Source organism: Odocoileus virginianus, chromosome 16, assembly GCF_023699985.2.
Source record: "Odocoileus virginianus isolate 20LAN1187 ecotype Illinois chromosome 16, Ovbor_1.2, whole genome shotgun sequence".
Classification (NCBI taxonomy): Eukaryota; Metazoa; Chordata; class Mammalia; order Artiodactyla; family Cervidae; genus Odocoileus; species Odocoileus virginianus.
In genome coordinates, this window is record NC_069689.1 from 24,586,292 (window position 1) to 24,600,580 (window position 14,289).

Consider the following 14,289-nt stretch of genomic DNA (forward strand, 5'->3'; position numbering starts at 1 on the left):
AAAGTAACAGTGAAGCATACAGGGTCTCTGGAAGACTCCCTTGGAAGTTACACCACATTACTTCTACCACAACTATTGTTCAAAGCAAGTCAAGGCCAATCCAGATCCAAAGGGAAGGCAAACAGGCATTTTCCTTGATAGGAAGACTTGCAGTGAACTTGTGGCTGCTTTGAATTCACCACGGGAAGTAAGAAAGTAAATCACCAGTGGGAACAGACCACAGGGCCTTATCTAGAAATGGTCTGTTCTGTCAACAGCTATACCAAGAATTAAGTATCAGATTTTTGCTAATGCCAGGCCCCTTTGTCACTGAAATTTAACAGCACAGAAAACTGGATACAGGGTGAGGAAATGAGCTTGTTATTTGACTTTTTTGTGGCCCTACCCCAAAGGGAGGAGTTAACTGGGGATAAAGCCTGAAGCACTCATTAAGGGCTGCGACAGGAGCCTGCAGAGAGAGACAAGTAAAATGAATGAAAAGCACAGCTAGACACAGCAGAAGTTTTCATGATAAATAATTTCCAAATTCCATCAAGTTCTAATGTTCTAAAATTTCACAGAACTTTTCTGAGTCTTTTGCACTAGCAAAAGCACTAAGGTAACAACTATTTAATAATTACTTAGATATACCAGCCAATTTATAAAGGCACGCAGATCCCTTTTGCAGATGGGAACCCGGGAATCAAATTAAATCACCCAAAACACACAGTCTCCTTTAGCAAAGAAAAAAAATTAGCATATACTTAAATTTCAGACTTAGAACCAAATATTTCCTTCTCACTGCAAACAGCTACAGAATCCCCTAATGGATAACCATGCATGGTAACATGCATACTAAGTCGCTTTAGTCATGTCTGACTCTGTGCCATCCTTTGGACTGGAGCCCACCAGGCTCCTCTGTCCATGGGATTCTCCAGCCAAGAATACTGTAGTGGGTTGCCATTTCCTCTCCAGGGAATCTTCCCGACCCAGGATGGAACTCTTATCTCTTACGTCTACCTGCACTGGCAAGCGGGTTCTTTACCACTAGCCACATCTGGGAAGCCCAACGGATAACCATAAAGTTTTTAAACTTCCAGATGTGACACATGGCAATTCATAGAGTCCCATAAAGGGAAAAGAAGTTGAGGATAAGAGGCATATTCAGAAGACAGTCATCATCCTTGAAGGAGGATGAAAACAAATTTATATAACAAAAAGAAAAACAGCTTTAAGAGGTAGAGAAAAGGGACATGTCTTAGACGCAGCAAATATAGCATCTTCTTTAGAATTAGAAATATTTATATTTGAATTCCAGCCCTGTCATCTCTTAGTCATATAATCATGAACAAGTAAATTAACTGCCCTCAGTCTCAATCTGCTCCTCTAAAAATGTATACAATCATGCCTAAAATAAAGGTTACTGCATGGATTAGAGGAAAGTAAAAACGTCTGTGCAGGGAGGACATGCTCAGAAAACGATTATGATACTGATCACCAGCATCATCATCTAATTATACATCATGCAAGGGCTTCCCAGGTGGCTCAGTGGCAAAGAACCCACCTGTCCATGCAGGAGATGTGGGTTCGATCCCTGGGTTGGTAAGATCCCCTAAAGAAGGAAATGGCAACCTAAGTCTAGTATTCTTGCCTGGGAAATTCCACAGACAGAAAAGCCTGCAGGGCTCCAGTCCCTGAAGTCACAAAAGAGTCGGCCACAACTCAGCGACTAAACAACAACAAAGATATATTAACATCTTTCAGTGCTTTCCACACACAATATATGGAGAAAAACTCATATGCTTTCCTCAGTAGAGAAGATCTTAGAATTTTAGTCATCCTCAGTCTCTCTTTTACCAAAACACCTAAAAATTGATACCCTGTCAATAAATTTCCATCAGTCAATTCAAAAGGAAAACAAGCCCACTGAAAAAAATGCTAGCTATATGAGAACGCAGCAAAGATGTTTTTAATCATACATTGAAGGGAAGGAAAAGAAGTTTGCAGAAAATTTAGTATCAATATAAACATGACAGCCTTAAACATGTCATGGGTTGGGTCACAAGGGCTTTTTGCAATCACTAACATATACAGTGAAGACCTGAATTCATAAAGAAAAGGCTAACTACATTTAAAATTGGTATATCTATTTTAATAACTATCAGCATTTCCATTAAAAGTAAAACATCTAAAAAAAATTCTAAACACGATGCCTCAAAAGAATAACATTCAAGAGTATGGAGACTGTCAAGAACCAGAAGACTCATTTTGCAAGGATACTAGACAACGAGAATCTGTCCTTTCCTTTTGTACTTAAGTGCTTTTCCCATTGTTGGAAATTATGAGGTGACCTCATATGAAGGCTGGGGAAATTACCAGAAGCCTATACATGGATTTTATTTAATACTGGAGGAAGTTACACAAATTAGTAATTTTTTAGAAACCAGTATCATCTAGGTTTAAGGGTAAATTAAGAGGCAAAAATATAAGAATGTCATTTGGGCTATTGGTTCTCCAAAGAGAAATAGTTAGCAGAGTATCAAAGCATGCATTAAATAATGAAGAAATATTTATTAAAGGAATCAACGAATGGGCCTTGAATCATTCTTGTCTAGATCAAAGAGGCCATAGGCAGCCAACACATCAAGTGAGAGTGAGCTGAAAATCTACCATGTCTTATTCCATTCCATTGTTTCTCATATATGCTAAAAAGAACACCACTATGACAATTTATAAGTTACTTTTCTGTCAATATTTAATGGAGAAGATCTAATTAATTTGAGCACCATGAGCAAATCATGTGATATGAATGTTGAAAAAGTGGTCTTGGGTATTTTTACTAGGTCTAGGCTCTGACTGGCAAGCACTTTAAATCGTGTGACCAAATTTGAGTTGATGAGTTGCAGCATCTTAGAAACACATGTTTAAGATTTGTCCAAACTCAAGAGGGAAGAGTGCATTGATCAAACAGCAATAACTCACATGAGTGCTAGACAGAGGATAATTGCACGTACCTGTTTTCCTCAGTGTCAAAAAACGGAGACAATGGCCCCGTTCAACTCTACACTAGCTGATCGATGGGGCGTGTTGGTGCTGGTAACATACTTCAGTGAGAAACAACACAAACAAATCGAAACCTATGTCAAAGAAGGTGATGATGAAGATTTATGACAACATTTATGAGTGTAAAAGGCTTGAAATCATGATACATCGAAAACAATCCCGAACCTGTTTAGATTAAGTTAGGTTTAATCACAAGCAAAGCAATCATGGGTTGGGAACCCAAGTAACTGAATTTAAATGTTTGAGGTGCTGTTAATGGGAATTAGAATTATTGTGTGTCCCTCTGCCCATATTAAAATTAATTAGGGGCCACAGGATGCTGACAAACGTCTATATAGTCAAAACTATGGTTTTTCCGTAGTCATGTACAGACGTGCGAGTTGGACTATAAAGAAAGCTGAGCACCGAAGAATTGATGCTTTTGAACCATGGTGTTGGAGAAGACTCTTGAGTCTTCTCTTGGACTTGACTCTTGACTCTTGGACTGCAAGGAGATCCAACCAGTCCATCCTGAAGGAAATCAGTCCTGAATATTCATTGGAAGGACTGATGCTGAAGCTGAAACTCCAATACTTTGGCTACCTGATGTGAAGAGCCAACTCATTAGAAAAGACCCTGATGCTGGGAAAGATTGAAGGCAGGAGAAGGGGACAACAGAGGATGAAATGGTTGGATGGCATCACTGACTCAGTGATATGACTCAGTGGATATGAATTTGAGCAAGGTCCAGGCGCTGGATATAGACAGGGAAGCCTGGCATACTGCAGTCCATGGTGTCTCAGAGAGTCAGACACGACTGAGCGACTGAACTGTCTAACTGACGGGATGCCAGATTTTGGGCTCAGTGCCCCAAAGGAAATTTAATGATATGACTATACAAAAATGGAATAATCCTACTTTACATGGAGTAAATTTTGGAATCACTGAAGGTACCCAAAGTGAGTAAAGATGACCACATGGAAGGAATGCTTTCTGAGAAAATTTAAGGCTGAATGGATCTCAGAAGAACTCAAAAGTTTCATCATGCCAGACCCATCATGGGTTAAACTGAATTTAAATTTGAACCTGTTGGACAAGTTGGGTACTCTCCAGTGTAACAGAGATGTTACAGCCTACCGTTTCTTACACCCAGCCAGGTTCCCTGCTTTTTATCTTCTGCTCGATCTCTGAGGACACTGAAGTGCACATCCCCGGGTGTGGACAAACTTCAACATTCCCTGGAATCCCGAGGGTCTATAACTCCAAGGACAGACTTTGAAGTCATTCGGTTACCACTTCCTTTAGTTTCCTCCTTTACCCTCATGATAGCTAACGATGAGATGATAATGATGATGGTGACGGCAACAGTTAAGTCTTTTATTACCGGCTTCATTTTTTTTTAATTGGCTTCATTCTATAACTAAGGACACTAAGTGTCAGGTAGATTTTAAGAGTCACTCAAGGTTGCACAGGCCTGAGACAAAGGTGTGTGAAATCCCCGAATTCATGTATCTAACCACTCTGCAATACTGTTGTCCATAAAACACAGCTATAATTTCCTGATTTTCTCTTGTTTTCCCTACTACAAAGCATAAAATATCAAAACGGAATTTTAAAATATCAGTTACTTTCAAGCTTATGCATTTGTTTACATCTTCCATGTTACTAAGAAAATAAATTTCTTGAGGTCAGCATTCAGCGTCTTGTTATACATTGCTAAAGTGCCTGATATTTGAACAATCAATATAAGGCCAATAGCCTACACAATTCCTATAAATAACCCTAAAATTTCTATTTAAAGTTAGGCATATTTCTATTAGTGAGGAATTTCATATTAAAATATATGTGAATATTACTGAATATTAATAATATAATGATATCACTATCCATGTATTAAAAGAATAAAGCATATGTCCTAAGTACTCAGTGCAGTGTTCAGTGCTGCCCTAGAAAGTATATGCATTTTAATGCTGCTATACAAATTCCTAAAGAAGAACTAAAAAGCCTCCTGATGAAAGTGAAACAGTGAAAATGTTGGCTTAAAACTCAACATTAGAAAACTAAGATCAAGGCATCTGGTCCTATCACTTCATGGCAAATAGATGGGGAAACAATGAAACAGTGAGGTACTTTATCTTTTGGGGCTCCAAAATCGCTGCAGATGCTGACTGCAGCCATGAAATTAAAAGACACTTTCTCCTTGGAAGAAAAGCTTTGACCAACCTAGACAGCAAATTAAAAAGCAGAGACATTACTTTGCCAACAAAGGTCCATCTAGTCAAGGCTATGGTTTTTCCAGTGGTCATGTATGGATGTGAGAGTTGGACTATAAAGAAAGCTGAGCACCAAAGAATTGATGCTTTTGAACTATGGTGTTGGAGAAGATTCTTGAGAGTCCCTTGGACTGCAAAGAGATCCAACCAGACAATCCTAAAGGAAATTAGTCCTGAATATTCATTGGAAGGACTGATGCTGAAGCTGAAACTCCAGTACTTTGGCCATCTGATGTGAAGAACTAACTCACTGGAAAAGATCCTGATGCTGGGAAAGATTGAAAGCAGGAGGAGAAGGGGATGACAGAGGAGGATGAGATGGTTGGATGGCATCACTGACTTGATGGACATGAGTTTGAGTTAGCTCCAAGAGTTGGTGATGGACAGGGAAGCCTGGTGTGCTGCAGTCCATGGGGTTGCAAAGAGTCAGATAGGACTGAGTGACTGAACTGAACTGAATAAGATACAAATGCCTTAGCACTAATAAAACAAGTATACATAAGTCACTTGTTAACCTAACTTGGGAAATGGGAAAAAATGTAAAAAAAAAATTGTTCTTTCCCACACAATGAGGGGGAAAAAAAAAGAGCTAATTACTATGAAAATACCAGAGCCTTTACTTCCAAAGAATATACAAGAAAGTTAGTTTTCATGTACAGAGTTGATATGTTTACACTAGTAAACCACTTTAATGCAAATATAACTTTGGAAGTGATACCACTAACATTCATGACAGCTCCAAGAGAGAAAACAAGAGTCAGCATGAGTAACAGAATCCAGAGAGCAACTAACACCTATTCTTAAGATCGTTTTAGCATTTCCTTAAAAGAGCTACAAAGGACAAAGTGAAAATACAATAATGTAAACAGCATTGTTTTGGCTTCTAGCTCTTAACTACCAGTTCTAGTTGAGTGTCTATTGAACTAATTGGCATTTTCTTTTATTATTTTTCTAAGAATTCAGAAGCACTCTCAGAGCTGGGGAAAGGATCCTATAGTTTTATTCCTGTATCTTATTACTTCTTTTCTGGAGCTTTTGTTTGGTTATAAAATCTAAAATAGATGCAACATTCAGTGGCAATTCTGCAATTTTTCTTCATAAAGATTATAATAACACCAATTTCAAAATATTCCATCAGAAAGGCTTTTCAAAAAATATTACATATACGCTCCTACAAAGAAAAGAAGAAAAGCATGGGATTAAAAGACAGATTAAAATAAATTTTCTAGGAAGACTCAAATTAGTTAATTAACATTTTCCTTCAATGTGACCAAGTTTGTAACTTATTATTAACATAGGCTATCAAAGCCAATTTCTGAGAAGTCTTACTGATATAGTTTGTAGTTTAAATAAGAAAGCCTTTTCATGTGGTTTATGTGGTACCAGTAAAATGATGGAGCATTTATATAACCATGTAATTCCTCTGCAATTTTCTATCACTTGTTAACCATCTTCATAATTAGTATTAAATTATGTCATAGATCAGTAAAAAGCATTCTGTCAGAACAGAATCTATCAGAACAGTAAGGTGAAAAAGCTTTAAAAAAGCACTATATTTGAATTAAATTCTTATTTTTCTATATCTTGTTATGCTTACATGAAACTGGAGTTTTCATAATAACATACCATAGATGTTGATAGAGTATAATAAAAATGGTACACTTCTAACCAGAATGGCTTCAAGACTTATAAACATAATACTCCTTAATTTCACCATGCACACACCATGTAATGGACAAATTATACCGCCTGAGACTTTAAATAGTCCTCAATGATTGAAGGATGCCACAGGAATAAAAATGGGGGCTGTAGAAATATAATAAGCGGTCTCACTCTCAAGGTTTATTGAACAAGGCAGAGCTATGCACATGTGTGTCAGTGGAATGATGTAGCAAAATTACCTGTTAGTCATGTATCCTAGGGTGCCACAATCACATCTATTTAAAGGCCTGAATTTAGATCTTCATTCTTTAATGAAATACAAAACGTAAAACCCTTTATACTATAAACAAACTCTGAAAAGTAATGCCAATATGTTTTATTTCTGAGTATACAGAAAATAAAAATCACTGGAATGAGTGAATCGATTAGCCAATTAAGCCCATCAGAAAATTTCAAGTAGCTTTCTTCTTCCAACTTCAAAATTGGCAAAAAATACTCAGCAATCTTATTTATAGTAAATTTCCCTTAAAATAACAATAATTATGATACAGAACTAGGATGCAGAGACAGGAACACTGTTCAAAATCTGCAAGCACTTCATCCCAACCACATAACAACATAGCAATAGTATCAGCAGAAAGCAAGATCCTAATTTCACCAGCTAGAAAACTCAGCAAAACTACCAAGTCTAAAGTGCTTCAAGCAGCAAGAGGAAAGAGAACACTGGTTTAAATGGAAAAAAGGAAACTGATGGTCACTCATGAAAATACTAAAGGCAGTTATAATATGATGGCATTTAAACACCAGTGCCATAACCACATACTGCTTTAATACCAGGAATACACTGAATGTCAGAGGAGATAAAAATACTGGAAGAGGGGATAAGGGTGAGTCAATCTTGTCTCAAGTGACCACACCTCTTGCTATCCCCTCTTAAGGAAAAGGAAAGAAAATCACCTCTGGCTGGTATCAGTCAGAGATACACCTTGATGAACCCCTCCCCAAACACACAAGCACAAGAATCTGATATTTCAAAAATGAGGGGTGTGTACATGTATGTGCACGTGTTCATATATACATCACATATCTGAAGGAGGAAAAGAGGTATGTGAAGCATAGGAGATTGGAGTTGCTCAAGGTCATTCTCTCGAAAAGAGAAAGTGAAAAGATGACAAAAAGGAATGGTCTTCAGGACAAGAGTTAAATGACAATTCCTTTCCACCTGCCTCTATGCTCACATCTGTTTCCAGGGGTGTCCTGGCTTCCCTATTATTCTACCCCTCTTATTAGTGACCACAAGAAGGCTGACAAGGAAGGAAGGTTTTGCCAGGAAATTTTCTGTCAACACGTGACAGTCTCAACCTATTCGTAAGTCAAGTCAGCTCTAAGTACAACACTGACCAAGGGCATTGGACTCAGATCCTCAAAGTGGTTGGGACGTCTCTGTCTCCAGACAAAAGGGAAGGGAAAGGAGGCAGAAAGCTCCATTTCTTAAGGAAGTTCTAAACATGAAACTCTATGCTTAAAAGGTCTATTTGGTTATGATATTTCACCTACCTCCAATATGCACCAATGAATGGCATTTTTAAAACATGAATGACACCAGAATCTATTTTTAGGCATCTGAGCACTCAAGACCCAGTTAATACATTTGTTTCAAACTTCCCTAAGGATGAGGGCACAAGGACAAGGCTTAACCTGCAAAGGACTGAATTCTTAATGAGAAAAGGCCAGGATGAAATGAAATGAGGAGGGAGATGAAAAAAATACCCAATTTTCCCAATACTAATATTCTCCACCATCATCCTATGTTTCTTGGGCACCCTCTAAACAGGGATATCTTATTTGCCAGCAAATATTATGAGTACGCTATTGTTTCTGTTCTAATAATATTGGGGAGAAATCTAGGGGACAAAAAGGTGTCCTTGTCAGACTGTTAGTATACACAAATCAATTTTCTGACTAGGATTTTCAGAGTGATAGGAGAAATACAAATAAACTCACTAAAAGATAAAAAGAAAAAGGTGAAAGAAAAAAAAATCTTTACCTAATTCCTCCCAAATTCCCAATTATTTTTAGTTTTTATACAGGCGGTACCCTTTCCTTTCTTCAGAAAGTATAGGGGGAAAGTATAGGGGGAACCTGCTCTTCTGCTAAAGTCGCGTTATCCTCTGTATCCTTTCTTGGGTCCGCCAGGAGCTCAAAGTTACAGAGCAAATCTGTCTGAAGAGTGGCCCTCAACTCCTTCCTGTTTATGGGGGATGGTAGCAGTCTTTCCACTGGGATTTCAATTGGAGGTAAAACAGGAGTAGAAATGACCTGATTAAATCCAGGAGAACAAGACGGGAGAGGAGAGAGGAACGAATAGAAAACTAGGAAAAACACACTTAAGTTTCAGGATTTGAATCCTGAGAAATCATGCTGTATCTGAATATCAAGGCATTTTTGCTGCCAGCTTTCCTTCTATGCACTTGAATATTCATTTACGAAGAAGGGGGAGGGGGCTGCCCGCGCAGGGGGTCGGGCGGGACCTCACTGCCCCCCAGCCCCCAACGCGTGTCTCCCCACCTCCTCCGTCTCAAATCCAGGCGGCCACCTCTGCCACGACGCGCCCGCTGCCTGCCAGGGGGCCCGCTGCGCTCTCCCGCCCCGCCCCAAGAAAGTGTCACCGCGGGCCTGGCAGCTGCAGTGGCGGAGCCCAGCCCCCAAGGCCGCTGCAAACATGGCCTTGTAGCACCACCAGCCTGCGAGGGCTGCAGCAGCAGCCGAGCCCAATCTCCAGAGGAGTCGGCGACATCAAGGCGCAGGGACAGAGAGAGCAGCTAGCTAGCGAATGGCATTTGTGATCTGCAAATGCCATCATATGGAAATCTATTAAAAAAAAACAAAACACGCAGCCAGCGGAGGAAAAGCAGGAAGCGCCCCTTCACTTTCCAGGCGGCTTGAGCAAAGAGAAAGCCGCGGAGCACCCCCAGCCACTGACTGCCCGAGCCGGGCGCCGTGCGCTCGGCCGGGCCGAACCCTCCGCCGGGTGCAGCCAGCAGGCAGCTCCCGAAGGCGGGAGACAGACGAGCACTCCTCAGCTGAATTATTCAGACCGCCTTCACTGTCGAATAAAACATTGATGAGACTACTTTGGAAGTGCTTTATCTTGTTAATCCTAATGCCCTCGAGAAGGGAGAGAAATTTTCCGTAGGGGACGCAGAGATGATGGGATAAGAAAATGAGAGAAATGAGGTGCGAGGGTAAGGGGCTTTGGAAGTTCACTCAATTTGTTCTGCCTCAGCCTGCGGTTGGAATCTCCATTTTTAACATATCAGACCCAATATGTTAATTAGGCAGTCGCAAATCCACCCTACTCCTTGGAAATCAAGGCACTGGCAAGAATTTTCAAAATACACATTACCAAAAAAAATTAACGGGGAGGGGGGCGCAGAACAAAATAAAAACAAACCACACGCGTGCAAGCCCCTCTCCACAACCGAGACAATACAGTTGGGGAAGGTATAGGGGTGGTGGCTGTGGGTTTAGCAGCGCTCCTCTAGATAGAAAAATGACTTCTTTCATGGATCTACTTTGCTAGAGAAAAGCAAACCCTAGCAGTTAAACACCATATCTCAACACACAGACTCCTGACAGTGAATTCCCTTCCATGCAAAGCAAGTTCCAAGAAAACTCTATTTCGAATTAAAGTCTCCAGACGCCTAATTTACAACTACTAAAGGATCTGGCAAGCCGGACCACAATAAGGAAAGGAAAACAACCTGGCACCAGAGGTAGAGAAGGGTCAAAATGATCCCTGCCTGAAAGGATGGGTGGAAACCAAACAACCTCTCGCACTCCACAATCTGGGGAGGGCTGGATACCAAATGGTCCGTGGCAACCATTGCCTGAAGGAAACACAGGATTTTAATCTCTGGCATCTTCAGACAGGTTCAACAAGCTTAGCTTTCCAAAAGCATCACTTAGGGGGGAGTGTATCCATATTTTTCAGGCTTTCACTGCTAGATTAAGTGCTCACGTATGGATTTATATTCTACCTTCTAGAATTTGTATTACAACATCACAGAGCGCCCTTGGATACACAGCCCTTCTTAATGATTTTCAAAACATTAATAAGTAAAGTAGCCTGCAATGCAGATAAGACACTAGAAATAAGATCAGAAGGAAACTGGGTGAGGCGGCTAGTCATTTGCTTGTTACCTGGTGCCTCTAGAGGAAAGACGGTCGTAGGAAGACTTTCTGCCAGCAGGTACAATCCCAGCAAGGTGGCTCCAGGTGGCTTTCACAGTCGGACGCGGGTCTCGCTCGTCACTTCGCTGCCCTTTGCCATAGCTCAGCACCCGCATCCTAGGGAGTCCGAGAGGCGGCTCCAGCCACTGCCTCCGCTGCCCGCAGGTCGCGCTGGGTGGGGGATCCGCGGCGATCGCCCCATGAAACCCGCGTTTCTGCACCCGGGGAGCGGGCAGAGGCAGGGAGGCCGCGCACGCACACACAGACACACACTCAAGCACACACACTCACACTCTCGCAGCCAGGCGCGCGCGCACTCGCATTCACACTTGCACGCACACACACACGCACACACACCCCCCCAGTACAGCACCGGGAAGGAAAAGCAAAGAGGGTACTGGTCCTCAGGATCGGCTTCGATGCCCACCGGACCAAGGACAGCAGAGAGAGTGGTCTGGCATAGCCTTTCTATCACGTTTTCTTCAAGTTCTCTTCCGACCCAAATCCACGTAATTCAAGAGCTGGTGACATTTTGGTGTGAAGGAGAGAGCCAGGAACCGGCGAGGAAGAGTCGAAGAGTCGGGGATTTTGGTAAGCAGTTTGAAATGCAATTCTTGTTACCTTGATTGTGCAGAAAGCCGCTCGACAGGCTGAACTTTTGCCTTCAAATTATGTGGACCAAAATGTAAATATCCTCCTGGCCGAGACAGGAAGGTCTGGATGCACAGAAACAAGACGGTTGCAAGACCCTCTGGTGACCTTGTGATGTACCTGGAAGCAGGTTAATACTGGAGCTTTCCCAGCCTCTAGGTAAAGCGACCCACACACAGGGGTCCGCAGCTGAGCAGCCCTTCCGAATCCAGCCTGGAAAATGGGTTTGGGCGTCTTCCGCGCTCTGTGAGAAGCCGGGCATCGAGGGCACAACGCCGAGTTAACACATTTGCTTCTGGGCAGTGGGATAAAAGACAGTCAAATGCATCAGACAAGTGCGCGCACAATTACACACACATACACACACGCACGCACGCACGCTACCAGCTGAAGAGAGCTTACAGAAAGAAAAAAAAAAAAATAGCCAAGATGACTTCCAAAGGTAGAAACGATCCAAAATCTTTCCTGAAAAACGGAAGGGCCAGCCAGGAGGTTACAGACATCTTCGCAGGTCTTTCATTCGTCCTCTCCTGTGAGTGCTGTGTGTGCCTGCTTGTATTTCCAGAAGGTTTCCCTGGTCTGCCCCACCCCCGTCCAGTTGCGCTTTTTCTCCCGATATAAACCGACCATGCAAAATGGATTATATGGGTGGGTTGTGCTCACAATCCGGAGCTCCACAAAGTCTAGAATCCTAGGGGAGCAGCCAGCTGCAAAGCCATTGCCATCCTCGAGGGAAGAAGGAAAAACACGCGCAAACACACGCACACCCGCGCGCACGCACACACGGGAGTCCTCAGTTCGGGCCGCTCTGCACACGCCGCCTGCCTCCCTGCGCGCCACTGCACACAGTGCCCCGCCCGCTGCCCGCGGCTCCCAGGCGAGTCCGCAGCTCAGGCGAGGGGCTGGCAGCCCGGCTCCCGCGCTGCGGTGGCGACCAAGGCGGGCCCGGCTCCCCGGCTGCCCGCGCCCGCGTGTTCGGACAGCGGCAGCCGCCGGGCCGGGAGCAACTGCGCCCCGCGCTGCAGCATGGAGGCGGCGGCGGCGGGCGCGCGGCCGTGAGCCCGGCCCTCGCCGCAGTGACGGGAGCCGCCGCGCCGCCCAGACTCCGACTCAGGCGCGACCCCCGCCGGGGCCGCCACGCCGCCCTCCGCGCCTTGGAGCCGGGCGTGTTCCGGATTGATTTACCCGGGCCTCCTAGAGAAGAGGGCCCGTCGGGCGCCGGCAAATCCCCGGGCAGGCGAGGCGCGGGGGCGTTGCAGGTAGGGGGAGGGGAGAAAGCAGAAAACCTGAAGGATGAAGGCGAACTTCCAGGAGCATCCCCGGGCTCTGGCGAAGCGGGGGGGACTTGCTGACTGCCCACTGCCCCCACGGTTATGGGATCAAGGGTTGTCACCGAGTCAGGATGTGACTGCTTATGGCAGAGGGAAAAGTCATTAGCTATAACCCCCGAGAATGTCTGCGGCGCAAAGTTGCTGACTTGGGGATCTCGCTCGCCGGCGACTGGCTTCCAGCGTTCCCTTGGTGGCAGGTGACAGTTTGCCTATTATCGGATCGGCGCAAAAGCTAAAAGGAACATTATATTTGCGAGTCAACTCAGGTGAATATCACGCAGTAGGTGGACTCAGGTGGACACTGTCAAAGGCAGAAAACAAACCCAACAGTCATCACAAGCTAGACAAGGCCACTAAGAGTACTGGGACAAGGAACAGGTCTGAAGCAGGAAAGAGAAGACGGGTGGGGAGAGAGCGAAACAGGGCCCCGCTAGCCGAGGGTCGGCTGTCCACAAATCCAAGTTTCTCTCCTCGAACCCCACCCCCGCCCCCCTTCCTCCGGCCCGGAAAAGGCTTCCTCCTGGGAGACCCCGAATGAAACGAGCTGTTCGCATCTCCTGAGCCTGGAAATCCTTTTACTTCTCTTTAACCGGTTCACCAGCACGTGGTCTTCGATCCCAGCGAGCAACTCCCTCTCAGCTTGGGACCGGGTGGCCCAGAAACCACTCCGAGCCCAGAGACTGGAAGAGCTGGGAGCTGCAGAAGGCAACTGACTGGTAAGGGCCTCTTCCCGGCCTACTTGGCAAAGCCACGTGCTAGCGGCCTCCTCGGATAGGGGCGTTCTGGAATGTTGCTACCAATAGAGCTCTCCCAGGCTTCAGCGCTGCCCTGCGGGCGCCAGACGCGCTCCCGCCCGGGCACACCCACGGGCTCTCCCGAGCGCGTACACGTGCGCCACGCGGAGGCAAGATCCGCACAGCTGCCTCTGTCGGGCAAGCACGCGGGGGGTGTTGTGCTTGAGGTGGAAACTGCTCTCGCTAGTCCTCCATCTCCTCCTTCCTCTGGTTCCTCCTTATACCCTCAGGGCTCCCGGTCCAGTCCCGGGTTTAGGAATCCGCGCCAAACTCCCCCGGAGGCTTTGTTCCGAAGACGCCTCCTTCCTCCAGGTCCTTCCTCCA

General features: G+C 44.4%; 1 protein-coding gene across 4 annotated transcripts in view; it reads right to left on the minus strand.

Moving 5' to 3' along the window:
- LRFN5 (leucine rich repeat and fibronectin type III domain containing 5) overlaps window positions 1-13,183 on the minus strand; it is a 290,723-nt gene extending 277,540 nt beyond the window's left edge. For all 4 annotated transcript variants that reach the window (XM_020900466.2, XM_020900464.2, XM_070478001.1 and 1 more), the window contains exon 1: window positions 11,160-13,183. The gene's annotated coding sequence lies outside the window, so the exon portion shown is untranslated. The remainder of the gene's footprint in view (window positions 1-11,159) is intronic.
- Window positions 13,184-14,289: the final 1,106 nt, after the last annotated feature.